Genomic DNA, 23,248 nt, shown 5'->3' with positions numbered 1-23,248 from the left:
GGTGCTCCCTGGCTGTCGCCTGCCATTGGCCCTTTTTTACATCCTGTGATTATGCCAGTATTTTCCATGCTCAGAGCATCCTCTGACGCTGTCCTTTTTAGCTCTGTATCCCTGATGATCCCTGCTTTCCCTCAGCTGCTCTTCTGAAATGGAATCTTTCTTACACTCCAGGTTCAAGTGCCTGCCGCCTTCCATCAGCCTCCAGACACCATCTAGCAATGTATCCTTCCCGTTTCCTTCATTGCATTTGCCACAATTTGCAAGTGCATTTCTTTACTGGCTTATTATTTGTCTCTTTCACTAGACTGAAAACTCCAAGAAAGCAAAGACCATCCTACCTGTTTAATTTTTTGTGTGTTTTACACACAGTGTCTAGGACAATGCTTCTTGGCATAAAAGAAACCTTGGAGAAATATTTATTGAAAGAGTCCTTAGATTCTATCACATCAGGGTGGGTAGGGATGATTTTTTTAGAACAGCCTCCATTTCCAGCTCCACCAGCTTGCAGACTTTTAAAGGATGGACCTCTTACCTAGACAACATCAGGCTCAATTTTAATATTTTTCTAAACTCCACAAGAGAATTCTATCCTTGAAAAAATCTTGATGGCTGTTTAATAAATTCAACAAATATTTCCTAAGGACTTACTTCAGGGAAGCCAGAGCCTAGGTAGGTGCTTTTCTCAGATACCATCCAGCTCTCAGTTAGAAATTAAGGTAACAGTTTCTATCTCCCATACTTCTCTGTCTAACACAGAGAAGTGTTAGGCAGCAAAGGTGATGCTTTGGAAAACTGCAAAGGCATATGATTTAGCAGTGATGTGGCATTAGGTTGGTGCAAAACCAACCTAAACAGTTATGTATTTTTGGTACATTCAAGATATTTAAATCACTAATTTAATAATTTAAAAGCGTAATGATTTATTATATTAATACTTAATAAGAATAGCAACTCTTAAATCAACACCACTGAAATCTCCAATTTTAGGTCTATGAGACTAGTAACAGGTTTCCACAAAATCAAGAAACTGCCTCACAATGTTGATTTCTGTTCAGTCTTAAGCAGAGGGAGGTCAGAAGGATAATGAGAATTCTTTTACAACACGCATTAGAACTCAATTTTCAGGCTTGGCCTCCTTCAGAAGTTAAAGTTAAAATGATTTCCTTAAGCTTCTAAAATTTTTGAATTCAAACTCTATATAAAATGGCTAATCAATCTGAAATCCGGGTCTGTTTTTCGTCTAAGCTTATTTGACATAGCATCTCTCCAAGAGGCTGACAGCACTAATCAAATTCTTACTTTCTCTGTAAGCAAACGGGGTGACTGTAACAAATTTTGGTGAATGAATGCATAATTGAATATTAAATATCCGACTTTTAATGTCTGTGTCAATATTGCCTATGTTGTCTGTTATCCCGGGTTTTTGCAGAGTTTACTTGTTGCTGTCAAAGAATGCAGACTATTCCATCTTCATAATAACAAATCCTGCTACAAGATTTAAAAGCAGAAAGCAGTGAAAGAAAGCTGTGAAAAGCAAGGAGGTGAGGCAGCTGATCTGTGTTAGATGAATGGTTAAGATTCAAGGGGCTGGAGAATTCATGCCCTGGACTGCCATCTAATTAAAATGAGAAATGACAAAGGCAGAAGCTAAGCAGCTTGAGATACTAATAACCAGGCAAAAATGCAAAATAAGGACATTTAGTGTTCATTTCCATCCTTATGCCATCAAAACCAAATGACAGGCAGGAAATAATATCAACATGATGCAGGTAGCATCAAACGTGTTTTGCCCGCACATTGCATAAAGCAGATGGGAAGACCCGATTATCATCCCTGCTCAAGTACAGAGGTACTGAGAAATTCCCAACGGTGATATGACTTACCCAGAGATACCTACATTAAGGTTAAAGATAGGGAGGCTTGATGGTCAGCTGGTTCCATGGTCATTTTAGAGGGGTCACCCTCCATTAGGCAGAGACTGGCAGGAAAAAATCCATCACTAGGGAGGCAGAACGAAGATAGGCGGTCTTTGTAGGGATGGTTATACTCAATGGAGGGAAATGGAACTGGTTTAAAATTATACTAACTCTTGGCAAGCAGGCCAGTTAGGAGGAGGTTAAACACAACACACAACTCGAAGCCCCAGGAGGAGACAGGCTGCTCTGTTGGGAAGGATCTGCCAAGCTCTCGACTTCAAAGAGAGCTCACCAGGGGGTGCAGAAGAAGAGAAGAATTTGGATGAATATGTGAAAATGTTTACATGAATCTAGGAGGAGAGATTGAACAAATTCACATGGACTAGAAAATTGCCTTGAAAACTATGAAAGGAGATACAAGTAATGAAAGGAAAATAATTTAGTAAGAAATCAAGGTGATGAAGCAGCAGCTGTGACCAATAAATGTTATTTTGCACGAGGTCTGACCCCAGTTCTGTAACTTTTCTGCTTGCTTGCCGAGTGATGATGGAAGAAGCAGAAAATCACAAGTAGGCCATGTCCATGAAACAGACCTCTTTTCAAATGTCTCTTCAGTTTTTATCATAGGTTTTTTTTTTTTTTCTCACGTGGCATGGTTTTGATGGATTTGACGGCAGCCACGTTCTGCCTATCTTTCATGCAAGAAACGTTTCCGGCAGGAATAAACTCATATTCATGCCTTCGATCAGGCTTCCTGAGCCTCAAAGCTCTGGTTATATACTGGAAGGCTGGCTATGTGTGCTGTTTTGAGAACTCCATATACAAACAACATCCAACAGGAAAGATTGGTAAAATGGAGAGTTGGTAATTAGCTTCCATTTTTGGTGTAGAGGGGATTTGGGTAGGAAAATCTCCCTCCTCCTCCTAGAGAGCCTCTTTCTGACTTGCAAATTTTGATCCTGTAGTCAGAGTCTGAGGGTAAAACAAAATTAATAACAATTGACCAATTAAATGTCACACTAGAAGGGGCTCATCTCATAGTACATACTCAATGGATGCTTGCTGAAAAAAAAAAAAAAGCAGAATCATTTTTGCTAGTATAATAGTCATAGATATAAATGCATATTTAAGACAAAAAGTGACCTATTCTAATTGCTTTGAATTTTGGGATTTGCCATATAGGGCAGGACACACTGGGCTGGATGGGATGAGGTTTGTGTACTACCCAGAGTGGCTAGAAATGGCTGGTATGACATAGAAACTAGCACTGGAGCCAAATTATCCTTACTTGGGAATAATTAGATGTCATAGGAAATTGCTTATAAAAGCACTCTTTAAACACTTTGGAAATGTACTAAATACAAATAAGTACTAAATTACATGTACCATTACTGTTAATTTATGACCTAAAGATTTCTTCTTGCTTCTTGCAAATGTGAATAATTACACCTGATATCTCCAGGCACTGAAATTATATGCATTTGAATGATTTAGGATGCGAAATAACACTGGTATTTTTTTAAACTCAGAGAGGAGAAATTTGTGTGTAGAAGAGAGTGTGGCTTCTAATGTTATTCCCAACATATAGGTAGGCTGATAATATTTGCACTCGTATATATGGGCTTGAGATGTTAGAGCTTCTTCAAGCAACTTTGGATTAATTTCACTTTTTAGATCTTTGTAAAACAGTCTCATCTGAGTCTTTGGAGGAAAAAATTAGCTAAAAAACAATTCAATATTTTAAACAATCCAGGTAGAACACAATTCACATAAAGAAGAAAAAGAAGTTACTAAGAACATTTTACATTTATATACCATATCCAGGGGTTATCAAAGATGAGCATGGCTGCTGGACTACAGTGGCCTATAAGAATCATTTTATTTGTGTCAATATGTGTTTCTAGAAGTCTATTGTTGCATTTTGGATTTCTATTTTGTTTAGGAACAATTGCCTAAAGTAGTGTCTTTAAGACTCCATATGCTCTGTATGGTAGCCTCTAAAGGTAATCATCTTTGCTGTGTGATATTCTAATCATTTCCATAGCAGATATCACAAAGAGGATTATGACATCGAGTGTGAAATAAACAACAAAAACAAAATATCACTAAGACCAAGATGCTGCCCATGCACTAAATAAATGAGTGGGAAATAGATGAAATGGAACATTGTATTTTCCAATTAAAATGTTCTTGTACTCATAAGTTGCCTATCAGTGAGGGAATCCTCAAATATGAATTTGGGCTGATGGTATCTTCTCATCAGGGGTGCTCATGGCCCAATTCTAAATGCAGCCATTTAGAGATTAGAGCTATTCTCAGTTTCTCAAAGGGCAATACTTGATCTAGCTGCACAGTATGAAAGACTTTTCAGAAAACTGTATTATTGTGTGTATCTGTAACTTGTCATTTCTGCTTCTTGTCAAAACTGCTATGATGTCTTTCAGTCCAAAGAAACTTGCTTCGCTTCTAAAGACCACCTCTCATTTCAATAGAGACCACCGGCTATATTTCACATACTAAATCATAGTGAGCATCCATGTATGATTTCCAAAATCAGATGGACTTTCTTTTGGATAAAAATGAACACACTATGAGATCAGAGGAGTATCTTCAGTGAGGAAATAACTCTGGTACAACGAAGTAAACTCTGTGGGATCTAATATCATTTTCTTCATCATTTAGCCTCAACTGGGAACAGCCTTAGGCACATAGTAGGTGCTCAGAAAGTGTTAAGTCAATGAATAAATGAATGTAGCAATGAGATACCAGGAAAGCAAAGACAGAAATGCCTATATGTAACTTACAAAATGTTTCTCCATAAAGTTGAGAATCCAACCTCAGTTCAAAGAACATAACACGAATTTCTCCTTCTCATGAAGATGCCACTCTCTTCTTTTGTTAATAGAGATCACAAATCCTCCCTTAATGCACATTTCTAGTGAGGTACAAGGTCCTAGCTAGGGTGGAGAAACTTGCCCTGATTGTCAAAAGGTGAGGCTAGCCAGCCAGGCAGAGACCAAGCCATGCTGTAAGCCACAATAAGCACCGGCCTTATCTCTAACAATTTCAAGTTGAAAACTTTTATCACTTTTCTTCTAATTTGACTTATTCCAAGTTAATTTCACCTGAGTAAAAATGTTCTTTTTTTTTTTGGAAACAAAGTCTTGCTCTGTTGCTGGAGTACTGTGGTGCTATCTTGGATCATCTTGCCTCAACCTCCTGAGCAGCTGGGACCACCATTGTGCACCACCATGCCTTACTAACTTTTGTATTTTTTGTTAGGACAGGGTGTTGCCATGTTGCTGAGGCTGTTCTTGAACCCCTGAGCTCAAGCAGTCTGTCCACCTAAGCATCCCAAAATGCTGGGATAATAGGCATGAACCACAGCACTTACCCAAAAGAGTATTGTAAGGAGATGGTGGAGAAAAGGGTGTGTGGATAAATTTGACTATACAGTAAGTCCTCATTTAACCTTGTTAATAGGTTCTTGGAAACTATGACTTTAGGTGAAACATTGTTAACAAAACCAAATTTTTTTTCTCATTAACAGTATAATGAAATGACGTTGAATGAAACTAAGCTATCTGAGGACTTGACATTTCACTTCAAGTTGCAGTTCCCAAGAACTTATCAATTACCTTAAATGAGGAAATTGTTCAGGGGAAGGCTGGAATAATTCCAGCAATAAAATAAATAATGGTAGTATTAGATAATACATAGAACAGCATGGGTTCATACTGTTATAAATGCATTAAAAAGGGAGAAGGAACATCTCTTACTTAAGAATTTCAATTAATAACTACAGAAAGAATGAAATAGAGAAATCACCGTTAGACAAACAACACAGTAACAATTGTTGTAGACAAGAGTCACCAAATGGATTATAAAATTAGAGGGCAAAATTGTGAGGAGGAATCAGGATACTTGCATAGTCTCAAACTATCTTCCCTATGACAAGTAATTTCAAGAGAAAAATAGTAATTTTCTAAGTGGAGATACTGAGTGGACAAGGCCTTAACCAAGTGACCAAAGTTAACCTCACTAATAATAAGGCATATTGGCCTGTTGAACACTGATTTGAAGCACTGAGAAGGCAGCATCCTTTCTATGCTATTCTTGCCAAAACCCATAGCTGTCTTCTAATCAGGAGAGCACATCAGACAAACTCTAAATGAGGGTCATACTACAAAACAACTGATGAGTATTCTCCAAAAATGTCAAGTTCTTTTTTTGTTTTTTGAGACGGAGTCTCACTCTGTCGCCAGGCTGGAGTGCAGTGGCGCACCTCTGCCTCCCAGGTTCAAGTGATTCTCCTTCCTCAGCCTCCTGAGTAGCTGGGACTACAGATGCCTGCCACCACGCCCAGCTAATTTTTGTATTTTTAGTAGAGATGCGTTTTCACCATGTTGGCCAGGATGGTCTTGATCTCTTGACCTCGTGATCTGCCTACCTTGGCCTTCCAAAGTGCTGGGATGACAGGTGTGAGCCACCACACCCGGCCTCTTTTTTTACATAATTGATTTTATTGTGTGTATTTAAGGTATACAACATGATGTTCTGATACACATATACACAGTGAAATGTTCCTACAGGTAAACAAATGAATATATCCATTATTTTTTATAGCTAACTTTTTTTTAGTGGTAGGAGCACCTACAAATCTAGTTTCTTAGCAAATTATTAGTATGCAATACAGTATTATTAACTATAGCCCTCCTGCTGTGTATTAGATCTCTAGAATTATTAATTCTACCTTACCAAACGTTTGTACCTGGTGACCAATGTCCCTTCGTTACCTGCCTTCTCCACCCCTGGTCATCAGTGCTATACTCGTTTCTATGTAATCGACTTAAAAAAAATCCTGCATATCTAAATGAGATCATGCAGTATTTTTCTTTCTGTGGCTTATTTCACTTAGCATAATGTCTTCCAGTTTCATCCATGTTGTCACAAATGGCAGTATCTCTTTTTAAAGGCTGATTAATACTCCATTGAGTGTGTATGATATGTACATACATATATTTCTTTATCCATTTATTCAACAATGGGCCTCTAGGTTGTTTCCACATCTTGACTATTGTAAATAATGTTAACAATGAACACAGGAGTACATATATCTCTGCAAGGTGCTGACATCTTTTTTTTGGGAGGGCGGGTGCATGGAGCGGGGGATATACCTGGAAGTGGTATTGCTAGATTACCATGATAGTTCTGTTTTCAATTTTTTGAGGAACCTCCTTACCATTTTCCATGATGGCTATATGAATTTACCCTCCTACCAACTGTGTATAAGTGTTCCCTTTTATCTACACCCTGGTCAACACTTGTTATCTCTTTTCTTTTTGACTGAGGGATAGTCTGTTCAATAAGTGGCGCTGGGAAAACTGGATAGCCACATGCAAAATAATGAAACTGGACCTTTATCTTATACCTTATGCAAAAATCATTTGAAAATAAATTAAAGACCTAAAGATGAGACTTGAAATTGTAGAACTACTAGAAGAAAACACAGGGGAAAAGCTCCTTGATGTTGGCTTTGGCAATGATTTTTTGGATAGGCAAAAAAAAAAAAAAAAAAAAAAGCACAGGCAACAAAAGCAAAAATAAACAGATGGGACTACATTAAACTAAAGAAACTTCTTTAATATCCAGAATATGTCAGGAACTCACACAGCTAAATAGCAAATAAACAAACAACAAATAAAAAGTAACAAAAACAAATAACCTGATTAAAAAGGGGGCAAAGGACCTAAATAGATATACTTCCAAAGAAGAGTAAAAATGACCAACAGTCTAGAAAATGTGCTCAACATTGCTAATTATCAGGGAAATTCAACTGAAAACCACAATGAGATACCACCTCACAACTGTTAGGGTTGCTATGATTGAAATTGTTATATTCTTAAAAGACAAGGAAAGGCTAAGGAAATGTTACAAAAATTGGGGGAAACTAAGGAGACATAAAAGCTAAATGCTGTGTGGGATCCTGGATTGCTTTCTGGAAGAGAAAAGGGCAACAGTGGAAAAGCTGGCGAAATATGAATATGTTCTGTAGTTTGAATGACAGTATTTTATCAACGTTAATTTTCCAGCTTTGATCATTTCACTGTGATTATGTAAGATACTAACATTATGGGAAGCTGGATGATGGGTATATGGGAACTCTACCATTTTTTGCAACTTTTCTGTAAGTCTACAATTATTTCAAAATTAAAATGCCCAAAAATGGTATATATGGTGCAATAATGTCTGTTGCAATTTCCATGTCTCCAACTGATCATTGATTAGCACTTTTATATTTAAACATTTGGAAAATTTCAATGAAACATCAAACAAAAATCAATTAAATAAATTTTATTATGTAAATAATCATTGTCAAACATTATAAAATAAGCGTAAAAACCTTATAATCTCACTGCTTTGTTAATATTCATTTGTCCTGAGTTTTCTATAGACATATATATGAATCTACTAATACATAATATGAATACATATAAACATATATCATTTTTGTTATCGTCAGATTCTATTTGGTGATCTGTTTTTTTCACTTAAAAATAAGTTGGTAACATATTTTGTATAAATACATATACACCTGTAGCCTCGATTCTGTGCTTTTAAATAGACTTTAATTTTTAGAAGAGTTGTAGATTTACAGAAAAGTTGATAGTATAGTACACAGAATTCCCATATACCCCATGCCCAGTCTCTCCTACTATTACAATCTTACATTAGTATGGTATATTTGTTACAATTAGTGAATAAAAGTTGATACATTATTATTAACTAAAGTCCACAGTTTGTTCAGATTTCCTTAGTTTTTACTGAATGTTCTTTTTCCCTTCCAGGATCCCAACCAAGATATCACATTTAGTCATCAAGTCTCCCTAAACTCCTCTAGACTTTAACAGTTTCTTGGACTTTGCCTATGTTTGATGACCTTGATGATTTTAAGAAGAACTAGTCAGGTATTTTGTAGGATGGCCCTCTGATGTCTTTCTCAAGGTAGACTAGGATAATGGCTCAAAACCTCGGGTTGTATGTCTTAAATATATACAACTTTTATTGGTCAATAAAGCTGGAAAGAAAAGACGGGTGGTGAGGCTTGCGGAGGGAGAGCACAAAGATAAAGAGGCATTCTCATCATGTCATACCAAGGGTACATGCCCCTGCATGACTCATCAGTGCTGATACTGATGTTGATCACCTGGCCAAGGGAGTGTTTGTCAAGCTTCTCCGCTGTAAAGTCACTCTTTAGCCATTTTGTTCATACCATATTCTTTGGAAGGAAGTCACTATGTACATCCTACATTTAAAGACACTATTTTGATGGCCACAGAAATATGAATGTATGGCAGCATATTTAACCAATTTCTTTTATGTTAAACATCTAAAGGGTTTTAAACTGGTAATTACTATAAAAGATGTTGCCACATACCCTAACCTAGTTCATCTATCTCTTCACAAACCACCGATTATTTCTTTAGGATAAAAGGCAAAAGTGAAACCTTTGGGTCAAAATATATGTAAAGCAGGGAATTGGACCTGTGGTGTCAAATGGACCCCCAGGAACTCCATGCAAACCCAGTGCCACCTGTGGCAGACCTGGGTGAGAGCTTTCTATTTCTTTATATCCCCTGTGTGTGGCTGGAGCAGTTGAGCGTGATGTCAGATGATGCTGCAGCGGTAGGCAGAGACCCAGGTGTGCAAAGAGTTTGCCTTTTCTTCTCAGTATTGCGGGAGGCCATTGGAAGTCCATTAGCTGGGGAGAGATCTGACCTACTTTATGGGATTTGCACTGTGTCTTCACTTCTTAAGATAATCCCTTAGATTATAGCTGGGTGTTTCTTTTGACCTTGACTCAGAGGTTGTCAAAATAAGACGGCAATATGGCAGGGAACCTGCCAAGCTTTCTTATGCCAATCTAGCATGCCATCAACAGAGGAAACCCAGAAGGTGGGGCTGGAAACAGAAGAGGAAGAGACAAGATGATTTGTTCAGAGCAAAGGGGTTTCATGCAGAGCATGGAACAAGGAAGAAAATAGGAAAAGCTTCCCCCCTTGCTGAAGGCTTTCCAAATGACTTCGCAAATGTATTCCATCTTGCCTGCTGTCCATAGTATGGGCATTGAGAAGCAACCAGGAGAGGAAAGTCATAACTTCCAGACAATTTTCTGCTAGTTTTGAATCTTGGCAGCAAATGTATTACCCAAGATAAGGAGAACATAAGGTAGCCCAGGAAAGAGCTGTTTAGAGACAATTCTCTATGAGATACTAGATATATCTTTTGGTATGACTTAGTAATTCCTCATGCAAAGATGTTCATTACACTTGGGATGATAAAAGGCTGATATAAAGTACTAGAATCCCCTAAATCTTCATAGCTTTTCAAAAATAAGGATTAAAGAGAATTATAGGGACAGTATGCGAACCATTAAACAGACCCACCAGATAACGTTTCAAACATTTGACGGACAGTTAGACAAGACCAACAAACACATTAAAGTAGAAATTGCCAAGACTTATACTTTTTTCCTCTTGCCATTGATTAGGACATATAAGTACCAAGGTTCTTGAAACATCTCAGAAACTACCAGATGGCTCATCCATCATAGGGCCTGCTGAGATTTAGAATTAATCTTTAGTTACTTATTTATAATTTATAATGACACAGATAGGGCCAGCTCATCCTGCTTGAGTAATTTTCTGTGAGATTAAGTTGCGCCATTTGGAAGGCATATTGACTCTTTCAATCCCTACAGTATTAGGAACTTGTATGTGAGGGTACTAATCATCACGATCCAAACAATCAATATTTATATGAAACTTCTTAAACAGATTGGTGTTGGTGTTCTCATTTTTGTGTGTTATTAGTAAAACCTCTTGGTATCTGAGTCCTGCAAAATTGATGATCAACACATTTTAGCCACTAGGAAGGCTAAAAACATTAGCTCTGACATTTTTTTTCTTTATTTTCCTCTTAACTCAATCATCTTGCCATATAAGAACTGTTTTGTGAATCAAAACAACCAACCCAATAACCAAACAAGCAAGTCAATGAACAAACAAACAAACAAGCAAAAATTCCCAGCATATTTCTCTTAAGTTGTCTTATTCATTCATAACAACATACAGGATATTTTAGGAGATGTTGATCTGTAAATATCCAATATTTTGCCTATTTGACATGTGTGATACCTCTCTGTAATCAAGTATACAAACCAACCAGGAAATGGTCCAAAAAAAAAAAAAAAAGAAAAGAAAGAAAGAGTAGAAATAAGTTTAGCAGAAAAACAAACAAACCCCACAAGCCAAAAACAAACCAAAACCAAAACACCTAAGCTAGAGAGTGGACCACATTCCTAGCACCTTCGTTTTAAAAGCAAGAAGACTTTAATGAGTCATTGTAAGACAATAACACAAGACATGAGAATATATCGGACCAAGCTCTTTTCAGGGTTTGTATCTTGTTTTGGCTGCCCAGAAATAATCTAGGGTAAAGAATGAAAAATAAATTCTAATTTGAGAGAATTTTCAGAACTAGACTGGGTACTCAATAAAAACTAGTCCAATTTCCTTATTTTAAAGATGGGAAGAATTAAATCCATTGAGGTTTGGTGACTTATCCAAATTCATACATCGAGTTAGTGCAGGGTGATTCATTGAGCAGGTGTTCACTGGCTATATATTGAGTGTTCCTGAATTTTAGGTGCAGAAGATACAGTGGCTAGTAATCTGTCATGGTGCTCACATTCAGAATGTCCCCTTGCTGCTCTAATAAATGCTGAAAACACAGAATGTTGTTTAACTTACTCTAGGAAGGGTTAGGGGGAATAATTGCTCACAAATATATTAAATATCCTAGGAAGATGCTGACCACTTATTATCACCATAGCCATGCAAACAAGAACAAATGGGTCTCTTTTACAGCAGAATATAATTCAGTCAAAAAATAAGAAGCTACTCCTTTAACGTCATGGGGATGATGCATTCAAATTATTGAGGAAATTCATTGGCAGTATAAATTGAAATAGATATTCATCTGTCTTCAACTCTAGTTTTCCCCCAAATTTATTCCTTTTGTTTCTCGACGTCCTGTTTTAAACAAATAATTTTAAGAGTTTTAGTTCCCAAGTTGCTTTTGGAATAAAGCATATCATTGCTACTCTCTCTGAGGTGCTAAAATTAATAAAAAGTTAATTTAGCTGTTGTGCTTCTGTGTTTATGCTGAAATTTTTTTCACAACATACTGATGCCTTGAAATAGCCCATGGAATATGGCACGAATGAGATTCTTAAAAGTTGACTGTAAAGTGAAATGCAGAATTTAACTTCTTAAAAGTTGGCTGTAAAGTTAAATTCTGAATTTAGCTTTTAAAAATTTTTATCACTAACTTCACATTAAAATATTGAAACAAGGTACCCAAGGAAATCATTTGGATCCTGATGTTAATAATAGCCTATAATAATATTTCCTACGGGGTGCATTCTCATTTTGAGCAAGACATTTTATAGTTACAAATCCATATAATCCTTTCAAGTAACCCTATTTTATATGTGTTAAAGGAGAAGGAAACTCAGAAGATGAATTTCCCAAAATACCACCCTAACAACTGGCAGGAAAAGGTTTGGAACTAGAGTTTGATTTGGCAAGGACCTGGAGTAGTATGAGCTTCAGGACTCTTCATCCACACAGTCCCCTTCTAAGGCCCTGGGAAATGCCCTTGAAATTTGTTTACAGGGCAGGGAGCCCAGTTGTCCCAGTTTGCCGTCCACTTAGAGGTTTATCAGGATGCAGGACTTTCAGTGCTGAGGCTGGGACTGTCCTGGGCAAACTGGGATAATTAGCCAGCCTATTAGAAAGGGCCATATGCTTATAAAAAAATTTAAAGTGAAGTATTATGATCACAATAGATTAAGACAGCTGCCTTTCTCCACTCCTATTTCCTTCCCTTTTGTCTTACCTCCTCTAGGGTTACTGGAATAACCCCACACATTCTTGGGTTCTAGCCTAGGGGAGCTTGAGTTGCAATTAGTTGTTTCACAGCTACTTCTGTGCACAGTTGAGTGTTTGCCAGCCGTCCTGGGTTAGAGAGGACATCCAGGCTTGTGCCTATGCCCACAGGGTCAACCCCTCTAGCACTGTGACAAGAGGATGCAGGGGCAGGGGTCAAATCAGGACACACATATGTCCTAACATCACCTGGCACCAGATGTGTATGGACAGTGGAGAGAAAACGGGATATGAAATACATGAAGCAAGGAGTTCTACCAGAGAAAAATCTTCCAAATCTCACAGCCCATAAATGAAAGAAACTTGCAAAGGTTTTCCCAAATTTAATAACAGTCCTCAATATATATGCTATTATCAATAGCAAGTTGTGAAGTTGGAAGACCTCATGATAAAAATATTTATAACTGTCAGTTTCTGGTCAACCATTCTGGAAGGCTGAATTACCTTTCCATTTTCCACATAAAAAAGAAGACAAGATTGTTGTATTAAAAGGTGATCAAAGACTATGCAGCCAAAAAAAAAAAAAAAAAACAAACATGTAGAAGTAAGGGTCTTATTGAAGTTTGTTGAACAATTAGTAATTGATACACATATGCTATTTTCAGGATTATTGAGGTTTTATAAAATGCTTAATTTCCTGTTATTTCTCATTTTAAATAGGTGTTCACTTTTAACCTGATTTCATTTTTGTAAATTTGTATTACATTCTTAAAGAGGGTCTGCTAAATTTAAGTTTTAGGCCCTGATACGGTTTGGCTTTGGCTGTGTCCCCACCCAAATCTCATCTTGAATTGTAGTTCCCATAATTCCCTCATGTTGTGGGAGGGACCCAGTGGGAGATGATTGAATCACGGGGGCAGTTCCCTCATATTATTCTCATGGTAGTGAATAAGTCTCACAAGATCTGATGGTTTTATAAGGGGAAACTCCTTTCACTTGGTTCTCATTCTCTCTTGTCTGTCACCATGTAAGACATGCTTTATACCTTCAACCATGAATGATTGTGAGGCCTCCCCAGCCATGCTGAACTATGAGTCCATTAAACCTCTTTCTTTTGTAAATTGATCAGTCTCGGGTCTGTCTTTATCAGCAGCATGAAAACACACTAATACAGGCCCCATGAAACTTGGACCCGTCCCTGGATGGCCCTAAGGTCTCAGCTGAGGCTGGTTCCTCGGCACTTTTTTTTTTTCACTACCTCCTCCTGGCACACTTGCCATTTCCCCCATGCTTAAAGCTTGTTTCTTTGATGACTGCAGTTGGAACATTTATCGCTGTTGGCAGATAGAAAGAGGGAAAGTTTGAAGAAAAAAATGTAATTTTCTACATCTTCATAAAATGTGATTATGGGTCTGAGCCATGTGATTCAAACAAGAATAGCACATCTCTTAGAGAAACTGACGGGCAGAGGAGGGCTCTTCAATGGCCCGGGTGTAGACTCTGCTTGTCTACACAAGTAGAATGTGGGGGCCAAAGCTAGCTGCAGGCACACTCCTTCTCCCTGAAAAGTGTGGTCTTCATTGCTTGAGTGACTGTTAGTAGATTGTGCCCTGATGTTATTTTTAAAAATATGGTCCTGCAATTACTCCCAGGGAATAGGCACTCCATGCTAAGCCCATTCCTCACTGCTTGATGATTTCGTCTTAAGTTCACATCAGCAGCTGTTAGTAGTGAGGCTCATCCTCTTTTTCTTCCTGGGGAGTTTCAGGGTAGGCTCTCCAATCCCAGCCTGCCTGCTGTAACTTGGCTCCTTGTGTGTTGGTGAACTGGTTCAGATTCTTAACTTTTCCACAAAAAAGAATCGGAGGCTGGGCGTGGTGGCTCACGCCTGTAATCCCAGCACTTTGGGAGGCCAAGGCAGGTGGGTCACTTGAGTTCAGGAGTTCAAGACCAGCCTGGCCAGCATGGTGAAACCCTGTGTCTACTGAAAATACAAAAACTAGCCAGGCGTGGTGGTGGGTGCCTGTAATCCCAGCTACTTGGGAGGCTGAGGCAGGAGAAGCACTTGAACCCAGGAGACAGAGGTTGCAGTGAGCCAAGAATGTACCACTGCACTCCAGCCTGGGCAACAGAGCGAGACTTTGTCTCAAAAAAAAAAAAAAAAAAGTGGAGAGTGAGTCCAAAGTAAGAGTAGGCAAAGAACTTTATTGCAAAGTGAACATCCACTCTGAGAGGCAGAGTGGGTTGCTCAGAGAGAGAGGCAGAGTGGGTTGCTCAGAGAGAGAGGCAGCTCCTAGCACTTTAAGGGGAATTCCCTTTATGGAAACTGCAAAAACGTATTCATAAAATACTGCTGAGGTCAAGGATGCAATGTGGACCTGCAATGAGCTTTTGTGCTCAGTGTTTACGTGCTCTAACATGCATTGTATGTATCATTAGCATATACTATCTCTGCCTAGGGGTGTGTTTATTTGCTATTAAAATGAGAAAAAGTTCACAATAAGCTAAACCTTGAGCCTAGCTGTGCATGCGGGACCCCAGAGAAGTCCCTAGCCCTCCCTGCCAAGGCAAGAGTTTGTAGTTAATAGCTTCTTGGGCTTTTGGTGCTGACTGGCTGGGGACTGGGGAAGCTACATCATGAGTTAGGGGTTTTTGTTCCCTTTTCCAGGCCAGGACATATGGGGTATCAGGAACTTGTAACCATCTGGTGGTCTGCTAGTATCTTGTAGGGTTGCTTATCTTGCAAAAGAGTTAGGTGTTGACTCAAGAGGGTGCAAAGGATGAGGAGTCTGGTGTGAAAGGGGCATGTGGGGCTCAGCACAGGGGGACAAGTCAATACGGCCTCCTCACTTTGCTTATCCTGACTCACTTTTCCACGGTCTGGAGGTTACCTGTTTGCTATGGACCCTCCCAATATTAAACTGAACAGAACATTCCTTCTTCTGTTCCTACCGGGTGCTCTAAGGGTTATAGGGTTGTGGTGTTGAAGGTTGTATGGATACTAAATATGCTATTGATTGAAAGTAGCAGTGTTCTGAGGGGTACCCTTTCAAAATGATTTTCTTTCTAGAAGTGTTATTTTGACAGGCAAGGCTCCTCAAATACGGACTAACCACATTTTGTCTCTTATTTTACATTTCACACCGCATTTAAAAATACCAGTTTCCATATTTCCATAACAGATGCTGGAGAAGTTTTCTATCTACAACTTTCAGAAGGGAATGTCATTTCATTTAGATTCCTGTTTCTTTCCATCTTATACTATTGTCATTTCTTTTTGTTAATTATGTTGTGTGCAATACAATGGAACTACACATTCAATAATATTAGACATGGAAATTCAAGAAAACAATACTCTACCTGAATGACCACGGTAATCCAGCTAGTCACAGCAAGCCACGTTTTTCTATATTGGCTAGATGGGCAATGAATAAAATTACTTTGGGGGTGTGTGTGTGTGTGTGTGTGTGTGTTTTCTGCAGGATCTTTGCTTCCTTAACATATAAGTCCAATTTGGAAAAAGTGATTCGACCGGAGGAAAAGACTCAGATGTGGACTACTGTAATATTTAATGTTCAATCAAACTTGCCTCTTTGGGAAAGGGATGGTGATTGGGAGATAGGTTAAGATGACTGTGAAGGTTAAGATTATTGTGTATACCATGTGGCATTTTAACAGGCAAAGCAAGGCTCCCTGGGAAATATTAGTAGCCACTCTATCTTCTCCTATAGCACCACTCAGGAAAATATCAGGGACTTCAAACAACAATAGGTTATTTCTGTCTCGTGCATTTTATCACAAGCTCCCAGTAGACTCTGCTCATTATGATCAGCCTGGAAGTGAGGCTGACTGGGGAGCTGGCATCAACACTGAGAGAGGGTTGGACAACTCTGCTGCATCTCCCACTAGCAGTGAGCTGTCCCAGCCTGGAAGTGACCTGGGTGCTTCCCTTCACAGCTCTTCGGTAGAAATACCATGTGGTCCCCCTCATCCACAAAAGGGCCAGGACAACACCCCTCCCATGCTCCTGGAAGGCGTGAAAGCAGAATTAGTTTCTGAACAGGATGTATGGTTTTCACGTGGCAAATATTTTAGCTTTCCTTCTTTCATCTCTGCATCTATCCATCTGTGCAATGTTCCCACATGCGTGCTTTCAGTTACTAGTAGGTGCAAGTTACAGTGCTACATGCTAGAAAACACAATGATGAAAAGACCCACTTTTTTGTGTTTTCTTTTTTTTTTTTTTTTTTTTTTTTGAGACAGAGTCTTGCTCTGTCGCCCAGGGTGGAGTGCAGTGGCACGATCTTGGCTCACTGCAACCTCTGCCTCCCGGGTTCAAGCGATTCTCCTGCCTCAGCCTCCCGAGTAGCTGGGATTACAGGCATGCATAACCACGCCCAGTTAATTTTTGTATTTTTAGTAGAGACAGGGTTTCACCATCTTGGCCAGGCTGGTCTCAAACTCCCGGTCTCAAGTGATCCACCTACCTCGGCCTCCCAAAGAGCTGGGATTACAGGTGTGAGCCACCGTGCCCAGCCAAAAGACCTACTTTTTATTCCCAATGTTGGTAAGCACAGTGGAGGAAAAAAAAATTAGAGGATTTACAAGAGGTTGGAAAAGTCCCCTAGTAAATTTTATTGATGTTGAGATTTTCCAGAACCTCCGTAATCTTGGGATACTGTCATTTTCTCTATATTAATCCACAGATGCTGAAGATTTATAAAGTGCATTGAAAACTGAAGAGAATTTACTACTTCACCAGTTATTCCTGAAACCCACTAAGAATACCTGGTATAGTTAAAGTACAGAACAAGATTAATTTTCATTTATTTTATATCTTAGGAGTCATACACAGGTTTCATTGTAAGAGTAATAAGCATATCATCAATAATTTTGTTGTACAAGTTACAGTGCTGCATGCTAGGAGGCACAATGATGAAAAGACCCACTTTTTTTTTTTGAGACAGTCTCCCTCTGTTGCCCAGGGTGGAGTGCAGCGGCACGATCTTGGCTCACTGCAACCTCCGCCTCCCAGGTTCAAGCAATTCTTGTGCCTCAGCCTCCCAAGTAGCTGGGACTACAGGTGCACACAACCAGGCCCGGCTAATTTTGTTTGTTTGTTTGTTTTGGAAACGGAGTCTTGCTCTGTTGCCCAGGCTGGAGTGTAGTGGTGCGATCTTTGTCTTATCTTTGTCTGATATAATGCCATGATGTTATTATTAGGAATAATTAACCACAATTAGGAATATCTTGGAACTTGTGGCTTTTTGCCATGTTGCTTTCTGAGAAACATAACACAAATTCTCCTTGAAGCAGCCATTGCAAGGAAAAACATGTCTTTACCAATTCTCACCTCATCTGCTATACTCTTTCCAATAAAAGAAATGAATTAATATTTGATTTGCTGTATTTCTCTTACCATGACTAACCTACTTTGTTTGGATTTTAAAAAGTTAGAAACTTGTTAGTGCATTTGCCTGTTTAATAAAGGGCACAGCTAAGGTCTGAGAACATCTGGTCAAAAGACTGAATCTTCCTCTCCCGTGAAGACTGGTATTTTTATCTGGTCCTCTCAGTTTGTCTGCATAATTTTTCCCTCACAAATTGGTATTTAAACCTCAAAACCTTTAGCTAACTACATCTGTCATTGATATTTTATTGTTTAATTTTCTTTTTATGGAGCCAAATTACATCTCTCCCACATACAGCCGGCACTTTACATGTCTAATTTGTCGACATGTTCTATAATGATAATTTCATTGATTTAGAAAGTGACATTATGAGCAACATATGTTCAGTTTAGCAGTAGACCTTGTTAAGGCAATCAATTCTTTTCCCCTCCAGAACTCAAGTATATTCCACATTTAGAGGCAGTAGAATCATTTAACCAGTTCATGTTCTCATGGCTTAACGAGAGAGAGAAAGAGAAAAAGAAAGCTACCTTTAGGATGCTTTCCTAAAAGAATAAATTCTCACTCTGCAGTTTACAATGTGCATACATTACCACTGTATACCGGAGACAGGTGAAAAGAAACAAAACAGAGCACACATTCAATGAAATAGCAAATGACACAGAAGAAATGCTTTACAAAAGTCCTCCTGCTGTCCCCCACCCTCTCCTGTTCACCATGTAACCATAATCATCAGCTCTGCAAATTTATCTTCTGAGAACCTCCAGAGCAGCTGGCACAGTGCCAAATGCCAGGCTTTCCTGGGTGCTTTCCTGCCCCTGTTTCTTTGCTTGCATTTTTTTTTCTCTCTCTCTTTTTTTTTTTTTTTTTTCTTGAGACAGAGTCTCACTCTGTCTCCCAGGCTGGAGTGCAGTGGCATGATCTTGGCTCACTGCAACCTCTGCCTCCTGGGTTCAAGCAATTCTCCTTCCTCAACCTCCTGAGTAGCTGGGATTACAGGCACACACCATCACGCCTGGCTAATTTTTGTATTTTTTTAAAAAATTTTAGTAGAGATGGAGTTTTGCCATGTTGGTCAGGCTGGTCTCAAACTCCTGACCTCGTGATCCACCCGCCTCAGCCTCCCAAAGTGCTGGGATTACAGGTGTGAACCATCACGACTGGCCAAATTTTTTTTCTCTACTCCATACTTATCAGAAAAAAAAAAATCATTCTGATTTTTCAAGATCCAGCTCAAAGGTCATCTCTAGACAGAGACTTCCCCAACCCTCTCTCTTCTCCCAACCCAAGTCAGCGTGAGTCATGACACCTCTACCTGTGGCTAGTGTATGTGGCCGACTCTTCACTCTTCTGTAAGCAACACGGGGAGAGTCTTATTCATCTCTGTGTCCCCAGCAGCTCTGTGCTAGGCTTATTGTAGCACTCAATAAAAATGAATTGGATTAAAGATAAAATATCTTCTATTTGACAAAGTAACTGTATACCATAAAGGAATCTCTAAGATGACACCCTGTTTTCTTTTCTTTTTTTTTTTGAGACGGAGTCTTGCACTGTTGCCCAGGCTGGAGTGCAGTGGTGCGATCTCAGCTCACTGCAACCTCTGCCTCTTGGGTTCACGCCATTCTCCTGCCTCAGCCTCCCGAATAGCTGGGACTACAGGCGCCCGCCAGCACGCCCGGCTAATTTTTTGTACTTTTAGTAGAGACGGGGTTTCACTGCGTTAGCCAGGATGGTCTCGATCTCCTGACCTCGTGATCCGCCTGCCTTGGCCTCCCAAAGTGCTGGGATTACAGGCATGAGCCACCGCGCCCGGCCCTGTTTTTCTTTATAATGCAATCAAGGGCAGATGTTCTGTGTTGTGGATGATGATGACATATAAAGCCAGCTTGGAGTTTAGTTCAGTATCAATACAAGGTGAAGTGGTTTAGAAATGATGCGGGAAACATTGGGAGGAACTTAAAAAATGTCTAAGAAAGTTAGGACAGGTGGCTTCATAAAGAAAGTGGCATAGGAACATGGAAGCAAACAGATGAAACTCTCAGAGAGATCTTATTTTTCCCGGAAAGGGATTCCTAGAATTTGACTTATGGTGGGAAATCGACAGCATTTATACCTCCTGATAGGGTTTGGATCTGTGTCCCCACACAAATCTCATGTTCAACTATAATCTCCAGTATTGGAAGTGGGGCCTGGCCGGAGGTGATCGGATCATGATGGGTGATTTCTAACGGTTTAGCACCATCTCCTTTGTGCTGTTCTAGTGACAGAGTTCTCATGATATCTGGTTGTTCAAAAGTGCGTGCTGCCTTCCCCCTCTCTCTTCCTCCTACTCCAGCCATGAGAACACACCTGCTTCGGCTTTGCCTTCCGCCATGAGTCAAAGTTTCCTGAGGCCTCCCCGGCCACGCTTTCTGTACAGCCTGCAGAACCATGAGCCAATTACACCTCTTTTCTCTATAAATTAACCAGTCTCAGGCATTTCTTGATAGCAGTGTGAGAACGAACTAATACACTTACTATATGACACAGTAATCATGGTACATATAGCATCATTCTTAATTCTAAAGGATTAAATTGTTTGGGGTAGGTGCTTATAAAGGTAGGAAACTAGGACAATATTTAAACATTTTCCCCACAAAGTAAACATTACTACAGCAAATCTGATTCCCAGTTCATGACCAAATGGAGCAAACACATTTCTCCCTTTTCCTCCTGTTCAGTGCAGCCAAACACCCTGAACATTACACAATGAAACAAACTTAGGAAGATTCTAAAAGCGGGAGAGACAAAGGCAGGTCAGCGAGGTAACTTGGGACTCAGTGAACGATATGCTGGGTTTTCTTTTTGCCTTAAATAAATTTCCCTGGTTGGGAACTCTAGAAGCTGATAACCTAGAAACTCCAATGAGAGCAGACAAAACATGTCAGCAGAAACGGCTGCACTGTGTAGCCAGAGGATCAAGAGAAGCACAATCTAGAAAGGCAGAAAACATGTGGACAATGACCCCTGGACACCAGCCAAACACAACAGAAAAAACCGTGCCACCCTCTTAGCCCTGGATGCCAACCCTCTACTTCACCCCTAGGCATGGAGTAAATTCTGAAAATCTGGAGCCACTAAGACGGACCTGGAGGAAAACCCTAAGAAGTCGACTGAAGGTGTATTGGTGTCCTCAGTGGGGTGCTGTGTCCCCACGAGGAGGGACAGCAATTCTGAGGGTGACTGAGGCTGCAGCTGCTATAACATGCTGAACTTTCTTGTGACAAATGGTCTAGATTGTTTTAAAAAAGGAAAAAGCAAGAATGAGTCCTTCTGGCTTTTAGTTTTGCATAAATTATGTTTCAAATCTTTACATTTCAGAAATAATCATTGCTGGAAATTCTGTTAAATGTTTTGGAATTCTTTTTTTTTAATTATAGTATTTTCTCTAAAAAAACTAAAACCAGCTATTGGTATGGCAAAATAAATAATAAATAATAAATAAATAAGGGAAGGAAGGAAGCAAACTGGAGCACTGAATGATACACCAGGCAACCCGAATATTGTTCTTCATTTAGTGATTATAACATGTTACCAAGAGAGTCATCATCGTAGCCTGTATTTACCACACCTAGAAAATGCTGCTCACAGAGCTGGTATTATTGGCCCAAGTTGACAAGCTCCCATGAGGAAGAAATGGGATTAGAAAACAAGTCCATCTGGCTCTCAGCCTCTGCTTGTTCCATTTCCACATGAGGCTTGAAGGCTGCATCCAAGGTAGAAACTCAAGTTACTAGAGTTGAAATGTATTACATTGAAGTTGGGATTTTCTCTGGCAGTCTAAGGAGGACCACCAGCCATGAGTATACATTACATCAGGCAATAAATGAAGAAATCTTTTTTGTTCTTCACCCGTCACAATCCCGTACTGCTGCGGACTATTTAATAGCTACTACATTTCACCCCAGGTGATGGAATCGACCACTTGGATTCAGTTTGTTTATCACCCTGTCAAACTAGAAAGGTGCTCTCTCCTCCTTTGACAGAAAGAACACCCTGTATAGAGGTCAACATTTACTGATGTAGTTATATTATTACTATTAGCTAATTAGAGTCACTTTTCAACTTGTATCCAAAAACAAACAAAAAAATTGATTTGTCAGTAATACAGAAAGAAAGCCACCCTTAGGGAAATTAGAGTCAATAATGGAGCTAAGAATTGGAATACTGGTAAAAAGCTAAAGTAAACCCCAAAGTAATTCACAAAAGTTAGTGCTAACATTGAACACGTTTTCAAAACAGAATAAAAGAGGTATTGAAAAGTGGTTATACTAATCAGAATGAAATGTTTTACGTAGCTGCCACCTTCTAGGTTTTATGACTCAACTAAAAATCATGACCCCTTCAGAGCTTTCTGAATTTATGTCAAATTCGCCATCACTTTTAAATATCCCAACAGATACAATCATTAAATCAATTCCACAAAGCCTTTTTGAGCCATTTTTAAAGAAATTTAGGGGCTAGAATCACTTACAGGAGGTAAGGACTTGAGAGAAAGATAGGATAGAAAATTAGTCCTTTTCAGTTTGAAGCCCTTTGAGTGTAACTGACCACACCCACATAATTAGGTTGCAGAATAATCTCGCACTTTTCTTTTTTTTGAGACGGAGTCTTGCTCTGTTGCCCAGGCTGGAGTGCAATAGCATGGTCTTGGCTCACTGCAACCTCCGCCTCCTGGGTTCAAGCGGTTCTCCTGTCTCAGCCTCCTGAGTAGCTGGGATTACAGGCATCTGCCACCATGCCTGGCTAATTTTTTTATATTTTTAATAGAGATGGTGTTTCATCATGTTGGCCAGGCTGGTCTTGAACTCCTGACCTTATGATCCGCCCGCTTAGGCCTCCAAAAACAGTGGGATTACAGGCCTGAGCCACCACACCCAGCCTAATCTTGTACTTTTAAAGCAAAAAGATTCTAACAGCCCAGGAGGCC

General features: G+C 39.4%; 1 long non-coding RNA gene across 4 annotated transcripts in view; it reads left to right on the top strand.

The window, feature by feature from the left end:
* Positions 1–23,248, top strand: part of LOC103891586 (uncharacterized) — a 134,878-nt gene that overhangs the window by 47,689 nt on the left and 63,941 nt on the right. The window contains exon 5 of one of the 4 annotated variants that reach the window (XR_008510275.2): positions 1,430–2,453. The exons of the other annotated variants lie outside the window; for them this stretch is intronic. This is a non-coding gene — a long non-coding RNA (uncharacterized LOC103891586). Of the gene's footprint in view, positions 1–1,429; positions 2,454–23,248 lie in introns of those variants that run through there. 4 annotated transcript variants of the gene reach the window in all.

The sequence above is a fragment of the Pongo abelii genome, chromosome 8, assembly GCF_028885655.2.
Source record: "Pongo abelii isolate AG06213 chromosome 8, NHGRI_mPonAbe1-v2.0_pri, whole genome shotgun sequence".
Taxonomy (NCBI): Eukaryota; Metazoa; Chordata; class Mammalia; order Primates; family Hominidae; genus Pongo; species Pongo abelii.
This window is presented reverse-complemented; position numbering and strand designations above follow the sequence as displayed.